This window comes from Hyperolius riggenbachi, chromosome 9 (genome assembly GCF_040937935.1).
Source record: "Hyperolius riggenbachi isolate aHypRig1 chromosome 9, aHypRig1.pri, whole genome shotgun sequence".
NCBI lineage: Eukaryota > Metazoa > Chordata > Amphibia > Anura > Hyperoliidae > Hyperolius > Hyperolius riggenbachi.
This window is the reverse complement of record NC_090654.1, coordinates 283879564-283891763: the sequence shown is the minus strand read 5'-3', so window position 1 is coordinate 283891763 and position 12200 is coordinate 283879564. Positions and strand designations below refer to the sequence as shown.

General features: G+C 44.2%; 1 long non-coding RNA gene across 1 annotated transcript; it reads right to left on the bottom strand.

Moving 5' to 3' along the window:
* Positions 1-6996: 6996 nt before the first annotated feature.
* On the bottom strand, positions 6997-10413 carry LOC137532155 (uncharacterized). The gene is made up of 2 exons (XR_011023869.1): positions 9912-10413; positions 6997-7469 (listed from the first exon to the last, which is right to left on the bottom strand). It is a non-coding gene; the product is annotated as an uncharacterized lncRNA (long non-coding RNA).
* Between the last annotated feature and the right edge of the window lie 1787 nt (positions 10414-12200).

Sequence of the window (12200 nt, the reverse complement as noted above, 5' to 3'; positions counted from 1 at the left end):
GCACCTATACCTGGCTACCTATACTGGAGGCACCTATACCTGGCTACCTATACTGGAGGCACCTATACCTGGCTACCTATACTGGGGGCACCTATACCTGGCTACCTATACTGGGGGCACCTATACCTAGCTACCTATACTGGGGACACCTATTCCTGACTACCTATACTGGGGGCACCTATACTTGGATACCTATGCTGAGAGCACTAATACTTGGCTACTTATACTGGGGACACCTATACTGAGGGCACCTATACCTGGCAATCTATATTGGGGACACTTATACCTGAATACCTATATTGGGGGCAACTATACCTCACTAGCTATACTGGGGGGGTACTACATCTGTCACCTAAATACTAAGTGCCACCTCTGGCTAATCCATACTGCAAAATACAATCACAAATAGCCTGGTGGGGGGGTACAATTTTACACTCTTGCCCTGGGAGTAATATGGCCTAAAGATGCCCTGCATAAACTACTCTATTGTGCACTACAAATATGATGGTGAATGATGGTAGTTAATCTATTATATGAGATAGGCAAAGCAATGAAAACAAACTAATCAGTACAGTACTGTAATACTGACCGGGAAAAGAGGTCTGGCGTTACGATAGCAGGCCACGCTCTGGAAGATCAATTGTCTTTCTGATCTACCACACTTTGGCCCCTATTACTTTTTTTCTCCTGAGTTTTATTCTAGGTGATCTTTCCACACCTTGTAAATAAAAAGCCACCAGGAAGCAAGAAAGTACTCGGAATAATTTTGATAGTACTTTTCACCTACAGTTTGTTACTTTTTCCAGTTGTAAAGTTCTGAAAAGTTATTTTAAAGTGAACCCGAGGTGAAAATAAACTGATGAGATAAACAATTATATTTTTCCTCCTACTCCTAAAAATGAATTTAAGACATCCCAGGATTTTATTTTATATTTAAACATTTAGAAAGTAGATTGAATGTTTTGTTGTCTCTGCTCAGTTGCAGTCTATTAAGTGTCCCTAAATGAAAATACATGAACTATTGACCCTTTTCTCTCTCCCTCTGCTCTCAGAAATATGTAGAAAATGTATTTTGCCACAAAAAAACTTTTATGGCTGTAATTTGCTTATCAGTGATGTTTACTATATTCCTGACAAGGTTCTGACAAGACAGAAGCTGTCATTTCCAGCCTTAAAAAAGTAACTATTTCAGGCAGCAAAATAAGATTAGATCCAGTTTAGGGACACTTTCAAAAAGGTATTACTACATTATTTAAAATTAATTTCTAGATGCTTGCTTGCGCTCCATCATTCTCCATCAGTTTGAAACCACGCCTCCAAAGTAGAATTGACAGTGCTGATAAACAATCGATCAGCAGAGAGGTGTGGTTTCAGCTGACTGAACAATCACTCCCTCCTCCACATCCCCATGCGACTAAAAGGGGAGTGGTTCAGACTGCCTCAGTACAAACAGACAGCTGCAAGTCACAGTAATAAAGGAGGATTTAGAAATTGTTGCAGAAAGATTTTTGTTTTACAAAAACGACAACTTTTTATTGTTTTTATTAATAAAATGTTGTTAGATATTCATTTAATATATAATTCATTTAATATAATGTACCATTTATGAAATGCATATAAAAATTGTGCCTCAAGAGGAAATGTTATACATACGGGCAGCATGGTGGCGTAGTGGTTAGCACTGTCTGTGTGGGTTTCCTCCGGGCACTCTGGTTTTCTACCACATCCTAAAAACATACTGGTAAGTTAATTGGCTTCCACCTAAATTGGCCCTAGACTATGATTCTTACACTACACAATACATACTTAGACATATGACTATGGTAGGGATTAGATTGTAAGCCCCTCTGAGGGACAGTTAAGTGGCAAGACAATATACTCTGTACAGTGCTGCGGAAGGTGTCGGCGCAATATAAATCTATATATATATATATAAAATCGGATGTGTGTATGTATGTATGTACTGTATGTGTGTGTGTGTGTGTGTGTGTGTGTGTGTGTGTGTGTGTGTGTATGTATGTGCCGTGATCACTCGAAAACGGCTTGACTGATTTGAACGAAACTTGGTATACAGATCCCTTACTACCTGGGATGATATGTTCTGGGGGTCTTGCGTCCCCCCTGCACACCTGGGCGGAGCTACAAACAGCAAATCAGATTTCACCCATTCAAGTCAATGGAAAAAATGTAAAAGGCTGCCATTCTCACAGTAATCAAGCCAGAGTCCCCACACCTGGCACAGTTGGTCACTTGGTGACCGAGGTTACGAATCCAGGAAAAGTGGGAGGAGCATAAAACAGCCAATCAAATTTCAGCCATTCATTTTAAATGGGAAAATGTAAACTGCAACCATTCTTAGACTGTTAATCGCAGGGTTCTCAAACTTGCCACAGTTGGTCACTGGGTGAATGCAGGGGCGTAGCAATAGGGGGTGCAGAGGTAGCGACCGCATCGGGGCCCTTGGGCCAGAGGGGCCCTAAGAGGCCCACCTTCATCTGTAATATTAGCTCTCTATTGGTCCTGTGCTCATAATAATCACTTCTATAGATACTTTGAATAATGGTAATCATTAACGAACTTCTCCCCATTCCCTTCTTGCACCTCTGACACTGTAGTTGCCATTGGCAGGTTTTGGTGTGCCGTATCAATTGTTATATATAGAGTGCTTGGGGGGGCCTAATGTAAAACTCGCATCAGGGCCCACAGCTCCTTAGCTACGCCACTGGGTGAATGCAATTAAGATTCAAGAAAATGGGTGGAGCCTACAACAGCCAATCAAAATTCACCTATTGATTTTCAAGGGCAATATTTAAACTGCTGCTATTCTTACACTTTTAATGGCAGAGGCTTCAAACTTGCTACAGTCGGTCTTTGGGTGACTGGGGTCCAAATTCACTAAAGGGGCGGGGCCACATACAGTCAATCAGATTTCCTTGGTGGATAAACTGCTTCCATTCACACATTTTTGATGCCAGGAACCTGAAAGCTCACAAACTTGGTCACTGGGTGACTGTGTGTCAAGGTTACAAAACGTGGGCGGAGCTAAAAACAAATTTCACTGGAAAATATGTAAGCTATTCTTACACCGTTAATGGCAGGGCTCTCAAACTTTGCACAGTTGGTCATTGGGTGAATGAGATTAAGATTTTGGAAGGTGGGTGGAGCCTACAAAAGCCAATAAAAATTCACCTTTTGATTTTCAAAGGGAATATTTAAGCTGCTACCATTCTTATACTGTTAATAGCAAATGCCTCAAACCTGGTACAGTTGGTCACTGGGTGACTAGGGTTCAAATTCAGAAAGGGGGCAGAGCCACAAACAGCCATATTTGTTTATTTTTCAATGGGAATATACAAAGTATTGATACCAAGGACCCCAAAGCTGATAAACTTGATAATTGAGTGACTGTATGTCAAGGTTAGAAAAAGTGGCCGGTGCCAACAACTAAATTTTTAACATGGCAGGGTTCCCAAACTTGACACAATTGGCCACTGGGTGACTGGGATGAATATTCAGAAATGTGGGTGGAGCCTACAACAGCCAATCAAAATTGACCTATTGATTTTTAAGGGGAATATTTACATTGCTACCATTCTTACACTGTTAATGGCAGAGGCCTCAAACCTGATACAGTCAGTTATTGGGTGGCTGGGGTCCAAATTCACGAAAGGGGTGGAGCCACAAACAGCCAATCAGATTTCTTAGATTGATTTCAGCCGTTCGCTTATTGGCAGGTTTCTCAAACGTGACACAGTTGGCCACTGGGTGACTGGGACTAATATTCAGGAAAGTGGGTGGAGCCTACAGCAGCCAATCAAAATTTACCTTTTGATTTTCAAGGGGAATATTTACATTGGCGCCATTCATACACTCTTAATGGCAGAGGCCTCAAATCTGGTACAGTCAGTCACTGGGAGACTGGGGTTTAAATTCTGAAGGTAGCGGGCCAAACACAGCCAATCAGATTTGTTTAATTTCAATGGCAAAATGCAACTTATTTATGCCAAGGACCCCAAAGCTCATAAACTTGGTCATTGAGTGACTGTATGTTAAGGTTAGAAATAGTGGGCGGAGCCAAAAACAACTAACTTTTTACATTGGAAAATATAAACTGCAGCTTTTCTTACACTGTTAATGGCAGGGTTCTCAAACTTCCCACAGTTGATCACTGGGTGACTGGGATTAATATTCAAAAAAGTAGGTGGAGCCTACAAGAGCCAATCAAAATTCACCTACTGATTTTCAAGATTATTGAGATTATAATATAATTATAATATTGAGACTGCAGCCATTCTTACACTGTTAATGGCACAGGCCTCAAACCTGCTACAGTCAGTTGTTAAGTGTCTGGGGTTCAAATTCAGTAAAGGGGCGGAGACAAACACAGCCAATCAGATTTTTTTGCTGCATAAACTGCTTCCATTAGCAGAATTTTGATGCCAGGAACCCAAAAGCTCACAAACTTGATCACTGAGTGACTGTGTGTCAAGGTTACAAAAAGTGGGTGGAGTCAAAAACAGATTTTTCTGGGAAATTGTAAACTGCAGCCTTTCTTCACTGTTAATGGCAGCAGGGCCGGCCTTAGGTTTCACGGCGCCCTGAGCGAAACCTGAATTTGGCGCCCCCCCCGTCATCCTACACACACAGTTGTCCTAAGTATAGGTAGCCAAGCATAGATGCCCCCAGTATAGGAAGTTAGGTGTAGGTACCCCCCCCCCCCATAGATAGCCAAGTGTAGGTGCCTCCAGTATAGGTAGCCAGGTGTAGGTGCCCTCAGTATAGGTAGCCAGGGAAAGGCGCCTCAGTATAGGAAGTCAGGTGTAGGTCCCCTCTGTATAGGTAACCAGGCAAACGTGCCCTCAGTATAGGTAGCCAGCTATAGGTGCCCCCAGTATATGAAGTCAGGTGTAGGTCCCCTCTGTATAAGTAACCAGGCATAAGTGCCCTCAGTATAGGTAGCCAGGTTAGAGTGCCCTCAGTATAGGTAGCCAGCTATAGGTTCCCCCAGTATATGAAGTCAGGTGTAGGTCCCCTCTTTATAGGTAACCAGGCATAGGTGTCCCCAGTATAGGTAGCCAGGTTAGAGTGCCCTCAGTATAGGTAGCCAGCTATAGGTGCCCCCAGTATATGAAGTCAGGTGTAGGTCCCCTCTGTATAGGTAACCAGGCATAGGTGTCCCCAGTACAGGAAGTCAGGTGTAGGTGATTTCTGTATAGGTAAACAGCTATAGGTGCACCCAGTATAGGAAGTCAGTGTGTAGGTGCCCTCTGTATAAGTAACCAAGCATAGTATAGTTGCCCCAGTAGATGTAGCTAGTATAGTTGCCCCCAGAATAGGTAGTAGTTTCGCCAGCTTATGTAGCTAGTATAGTTGCCCCCAGTTTCTGCTCAGTCAGTTTCTGCGCTCCCCCTCCAGATAGTGTCTGTGGATAGCAGGCGGAGAATTACTCACCTGTCATCCACGTTGCAGACTTCCAGCGGCGACGTCACTCTTCTCTCCCTGCTTCTACCCGCCTCCTCTCTATCTGTAATTGGAGCGGGACTACAAGAAAATGGCCGCCGATGTCCGCATTTGTGGACATCGGCGGCCATTTTGTTGTAGTCCCATTCTAATTACAGACAAATGGCAGGGAGAGACAGAGGCAGAGCGGGCGGCAGAGCGTCGACACTATACTGTGCGCCCTTGTAAGCTGGCGCCCTGAGCGACCGCTCCGGTCGCTCAGGGCAAAGGCCGGCCATGAATGGCAGGGTTCTCAAACTTTGCACAGATGGTTACTGGGTGACTGGGATTAATATTCAGAAAAGTGGGTGGAGCCTAAAAAGGCCAATCAAAAATCACATTTCGCTTTTCAAGGAGAATATTAAAATTGCTACCATTCTTGCACTGTTAATGGCACAAGCCTCAAACCTGGTACAGTTGGTCATTGGGTCACTGGGGTTCAAATTCAGAAAAGGGGACAGAGCCACAAACAGTCAATCAGATTTGTTTCATTTCATGGAAAAGTACAAATTATCGATGCCAAGGGCCCCAAAGCTCACAAAATTGGTCATTGAGTGACTGTGTCCAGGTTACAAAAAGTGGGCGGAACCAAAACCAAATTTCACTGGGAAAATATAAACTGCAGCCATTCTTACACTGTTAATGGCAGGGTTATCAAACTTTGCCCAGATAATAATAATTGCAGTATTTGTATAGCACCTTTCTCTTGTCGGACTCAAAGCGCTTGCGAGGCAGCCACTAGAGCGCACTCAGTAGGCAGTAGCAGTGTTAAGGAGACTTGCCCAAGAAACTCCTTACTGAAATAGGTGCTGGCTTACTGAACAGGCAGAGCCGAGATTTGAACCCAGGTGGTCACTGGGTGACTGAGATTAATATTCAGGGAAGTGGGTGGAGCCTATAATAGCCAATCAAAATTCACCTGTTGATTTTCAAGGGGAATATTTAAATTGCTGCCATTTTTACACTGCTAATAGCAGATGCTTCAAACCTGCTACAGTTGATCATTGAGTGACTAAGGTTCAAATGCTGGAGAGGGGGTGAAACCACAAACAGCCAATCTGATTTGTTTCATTTCATGGGAATATACAAATTATTGATGCCAAGGACCCCAAAGCTCACAAACTTGGTCATTGAGTGTTTGTGCGTTAGGGTTAGAAAGTGTGCGGAGCCAACACCAGTCAAATACATACACAGGCAACGCTGGGTCATCAGTGGGTGGAGACAAATAGAAATTTCCCTGGGAAAATGTAAACTGCAGCCATTCTTACACTGTTAATGGCAGGGTTCTCAAAATTTGCACAGTTGGTCACTGGGTGACTGAGATTACTATTCAAAAAAGTGGGTGGAGCCTACACAAGTGAATCAAACTTCACCTATTGCTTTTCAAGGGGAATATTTAATTGCTGCTATTCTTGCACTGTTAATGGCACAGGCCTCAAACCTGGTACAGTTGGTCATTGGGGTTCGAATTCAGAAAAGGGGCTGGAGCCACAAACAGCCAATTAGATTTTTTAATTTCAATGCAAATTATTGATACCAAAGACCGCAAAGCTCACAAACTTGGTCATTGAGTAATTGTGTGTTAGGGTTAGAAAAAATGGGCGCAGCCAACACCAGCCAAATACATACCCGGGCAACGCCGGGCAATCAGCTAGTACTAAATAATAATACATATTACATATATAACTGAAAACTTTACTTTGAGTTGCATTTATCATTAAACATTTGAATGCCAGTTTTTACTTTCGTTGTTTTTGTGGCCTCTGACAGCTTGGCACGTTGGATTTGTGGCAAGGAAATCACTTAGTTTAATATGTTTGACAGACTAGGAGTGAAAGCCCCAGCATGAGTCCACTATTTGACAGTTGTAGAAGTGTGCAGAGCGAGTTCCTTTAAAACTTGTTGTTGCACAATGGTAATTTTGGTGTCCAGTTCTTCCAACTTTTTTTGGCCAACTGCTGCAAGAGTTCCTGTAAGAAAACAGGAAAGTATTATTTACTTGTTATTTGAGTTTCTTTTCGCTAAACACATTCTGCCAACAAGAAAATAACCCTTTACTTCTTCTTTGTTTTGCAATGAAATTGGTAGTACTTGTGCTGTAATTAGAAGCTGGTTGGCCGATGTCTCTCTTCAAGAACGATAACTTTTAGCATGCTTGCCCAAGATGGCTACAGGAGAGATTCCTGGAGATCCAGGACAGTAGGTAGTATTATAAGGATAACATTTGTAATTTCTTATTTCCCATTTTGTTATGTTCCTCAAATGTCATCAGCTCTCAAAGTTACAATATTTTTTAAGCTCTCTGGACAGTTCTCTGGTGACGAGTATATACTCACAATGACTGTTGCCTATTGGGATAAGGACTTGATTTCTTGGAAGACAGTTTGGGGGTGAGTGATGGGGGCAGCCAGTCAGCAATTATTGATTTATATGGCGCCAGCATCTTCAGTGGCGCTGTACAAAAGCATTCAACGTATAACAATACAGAGTTACCACTGATGCAGTGGGTATCGGTTGAAAAGGGCGTCCGAGCTGCCTGTATGAAAAGGGCGCCACCATAGACCTCAATGTTATTTCTGGAAATATGGGCTACAAGGTGTAGAAAAGGGCGCCCGAGTTTTGATATAGGCTACAAGCGGGCTCCCCTTTGTAGCCCATATTTTTTCGGCTACAAGGTTTTCGGCTACAGTAGGGCGCCCCTTTGTAGCCCATATTTTTTCGGCTACAAGGTTTTCGGCTACAGTAGGGCGCCCCTTTGTAGCCCATATTATTGCATTTTTTTGTAGCCTATGTTTTTATATGGGCTACAAGTGCTGGAAGCCGAATTATTTCATTCCCCCACTATCCATGGCGGCCTGGAGGGGGAATAGTAATTAACACGGACCGGAGTTTTTTTGTAGCCGAAGTTTTTATATGGGCTACACCAGACTCCTTTTTTGTAGCCGAAGTTGGTATATATGGGCTCCACCAGGCGCCCTTTTCATATAGACCCATGCAGTGAAGAAATCAACTACAGATTTTACACAAGGTTGGGAGATATATACACACAGAGGCGGCCTTAGAGTATGCGGGGCCTGAGGCGAGTGTCATATGCGGGGCCTAGAGACACAGCTATGCTGTGTGTATGAATGTATATATGTAATGGTTAACACTCTCGCATAGCAGCGCTGGGTCCCCAGTTCGAATCCCAGCCAGGCCAACATCAGCAAGGAGTTTGTATGTTTCCCCCCGCCTGCGTATGTTTCTGCTAGGTACTCTGGTTATGAATGATATGATTACATTGTGAGCCCCTCTGAGGACAGTCAGTGACATGACTATGTACTCTAATGTGCTGCAGGAGATGTCAGTGCTATATAAATACATAATAATAGTAATATGGTAGGACATTAGACTATGACTATAGTAGGAATAGAGTGTGAGCTCCTCTGAGGACAGTCAGTGACATGGCAATGTACTCTGTAATGTGCTGCAGAAGATGTCAGTGCTATATAAATACATAATAATAATATGATAGGACATTGCACTGTGAATATTGTAGGATTAGATTGTGAGCTCCTCTGAGGACAGTCAGTGACATGACTATGTACTCTGTAAAGTGCTGCAGAAGATGTCAGTGCTATATAAATACATAATAATAATATAGTAGGACATTAGACTAGGACTATGGTAGGATTAGATTGTGAGCTCCTCTGAGGACAGTAGGTGACATGGCAATGTACTCTGTAATGTGCTGCAGGAGATGTCAGTGCTATATAAATTCATAATAATAATATGGTAGGACATTAGACTATGACAGGATTAGATTGTGAGCTCCTCTGAGGACAGTCAGTGATATGACTATGTACTCTGTAATGTGATGCAGAACATGTCAGTGCTATATAAATACATAATAATATTATGGTAGGACATTAGACTATGACTATGGTAGGATTAGATTGTGAGCTCCTCTGAGGACAGTCAGTGACATGGCAATGTACTCTGTAATGTGCTGCAGGAGATGTCAGTGCTATATAAATACATAATAATAATATGATAGGACATTACGCTGTGAATATGGTAGGATTAGATTGTGAGCTCCTCTGAGGACAGTCAGTGACATGACTATGTACTCTGTAATGTGCTGCAGAAGAGGTCAGTGCTATATAAATATATAAAACCAATATAGTAGGACATTAGGCTGAATACATAATGTGGAAACATACGGTGGGAGACGCATTGGGGTGGGAACACGGAGATGCACAGAATGCAAGAAAAACGTGTTCAGGTCAGTTTTCTTTAAAAAAAAAATTAAGAGCATTTTTACAATAACAGATTTGAATCAGACTATAGAGAATACTCAATAAAAGTGACATGATTGTCAGAAAATAAACCAGAATATTTGGGAGAAAAAGATCATTACTGCAGTTACTCACACAAGCTTCTTTTCTCTCTGTGGAACCACTGCTCCCAGCAACTCCAGTCTGCACTACAGACACCTGCAGCACATCCTCTCCACTGTCATCCCCTCTTCAGACTTCAATTCACCAGCAGCACTCGCTCTCCTCCTTCCCTCTCACCAGCTTGGGTGAGCCTGTTCCTCTCGCTGCTGTCTCTGAGGCTGGCTCTCCCCTGTCCTAGTCACGGCAGGCTGATCAGCTTTCGTCCTCTGCCCCGCACTTCAAACTACACACTTGGAATGTGTGTCAGCTGAGCTCAGCTCCCCGTCATGATCTCTCGCATCTCTACCCTCGCTCTTCCCGCCATGCCACACTCAAGAGACGTCAGGTCAGCGTAAGCCTGCTTGACGCTGACATCTGTGTAGAAGATTACACTATAGTGTTGTTCGGATCATGAACGATTCGGATCTTTGATCCGAATCTATTTTATGAGTCGATCATCCGAATCATCAAAATGAGTGATTCGGATCGCAAAAGGGGCGGGGCTAGGAGCGACACGCCCCCTCGCAGCGGGGTCTTGGAAGCAGAGCAGGGATGGATCGCTGAGTTGGAGGGGAGGCAGCCTTGCAGGGACAGGTAGATGAGAGAGAGGGGACATCGGTGCCACTGCCAGATGTGTGTAGAGCACACATACTGGCTGCAATGTGCTGCCCATTATAGGCTGGCTGTTCCGTAGTTGTGCACAGTCTTCACATGGGAAGCTTTTGGCTCAGCACAGCTCAGTAACTTTGCAGACAGTGTGATTGATCCTCCTGCACTGGGCACTAAACAGCTGCACTTATCTTCTGGGAATGCTTTCTTTCACTGTGCGACCTTTTCTTTCAAAGTGTACAGATGAACATATAGGTGAAATATATGTAAAGCATGTGATTGCAGCATGTGGGTATTACGTGCAAACATTTCTGCTCTCTGCTCGTCCCACCTCCCATCTCTGTCCACTCCCTGCCCTCTGTCCATCTTCTCCCCTTCTCTGTGTGTCCACCCCCCTCCCCTTCTCCTGTCCACAGACCTGTCCTGCTGTTCATTTCACCCCCGAATGCTGCTTCCGGTAGTAAAATGATCCGAGATTCGGATCAAAGATCCGGATCTCTTCAATGATCCGATTCGAATCATCCGGATCATTGAAAAGATCCGAACTTCCCATCTCTATTACACTAAGCCTGTGGGGAGGGAGGAGGAGGAGTTGCCGAACAGCACTCGTAGCTGTTCCAATTAAAAGATGCACCTTGGCAGCCGCAGGAGTCAGGACATCATATGATTCAGAAATCCGAGGCTCCTGCAGAGGGTGCGGGGCCTCTTCAGGTGCGGGGCCTGGGGCGGTTGCCCCACTTGCCCCCCCCAAAGGCCGGCTCTGTATACACACACAGCATTGTGAGACAAAATGGGAAGAGAGTCCTGGCCAAAAGGCCTTACTCTTGGTTCACATTGCACCTGATCCGGGACGGGTCCGACAAAACGGATCCGTTCACCGTTCCGCTCGATATGTTTTCATATGTTTTATTCACATTTTACAACCATGTCGCATACGTTCTGTTCCGGTACAGTATGAATGAAACGTAAGGAAAATGGACTCTGGGGAAGGGAAAAGGTGTTGGCCAGTGTGGGGTTTGGAGAGGGGGATGGTTTCTTCCACAACCACTATCAGGTCCTCCACACTGAAGTAGCGAGTGGTATAGCTTCCAGTAGCCATGCTGCAGTGGATAGGTGATGTGGCTTGGATGGGCCTATGTTGCAGTGTGCCTATGCAGCAGACAGACAGCCTGGAACCTGCTGTCAGACACAGACGTGTGGTGTGCATCGATCTGTGCCCCGGAAGTAGAGAAAATCAAAACAGGAAGTCATCTTGTGGTACGATTCAGGTACGTTTTCTAGCCAATGGGATCAGTATTGTCTGTTTTCATTGAGATACATGGCATACGTTCAACGTTCAGGTCCGTGTCAGTTCCGTGAAAATGGTACAGGACGGGAACGTCCGATCAGTTTAGCGGAACGTAGGAAGCGGGTCCGTTTTATAATACCAATGTGAACTTCACCATTGAAATGTATTGCATCCGTCCACAGATACGCTTCTACGCAGGGCCGACCTTAGGTTTCACAGCGCCCTGAGCGAAACCTGATTTTTGTGCCCCCCCATCCTCTTCACGCATGTGCACACACACACACACTCACACACACACACAGGCCCATATGCAATTCACCTTTTCTCCTGAGATATCTCCTAGGACAGTGGTTAGCAACCTTTTTGACGTTGTGACACATCACGCC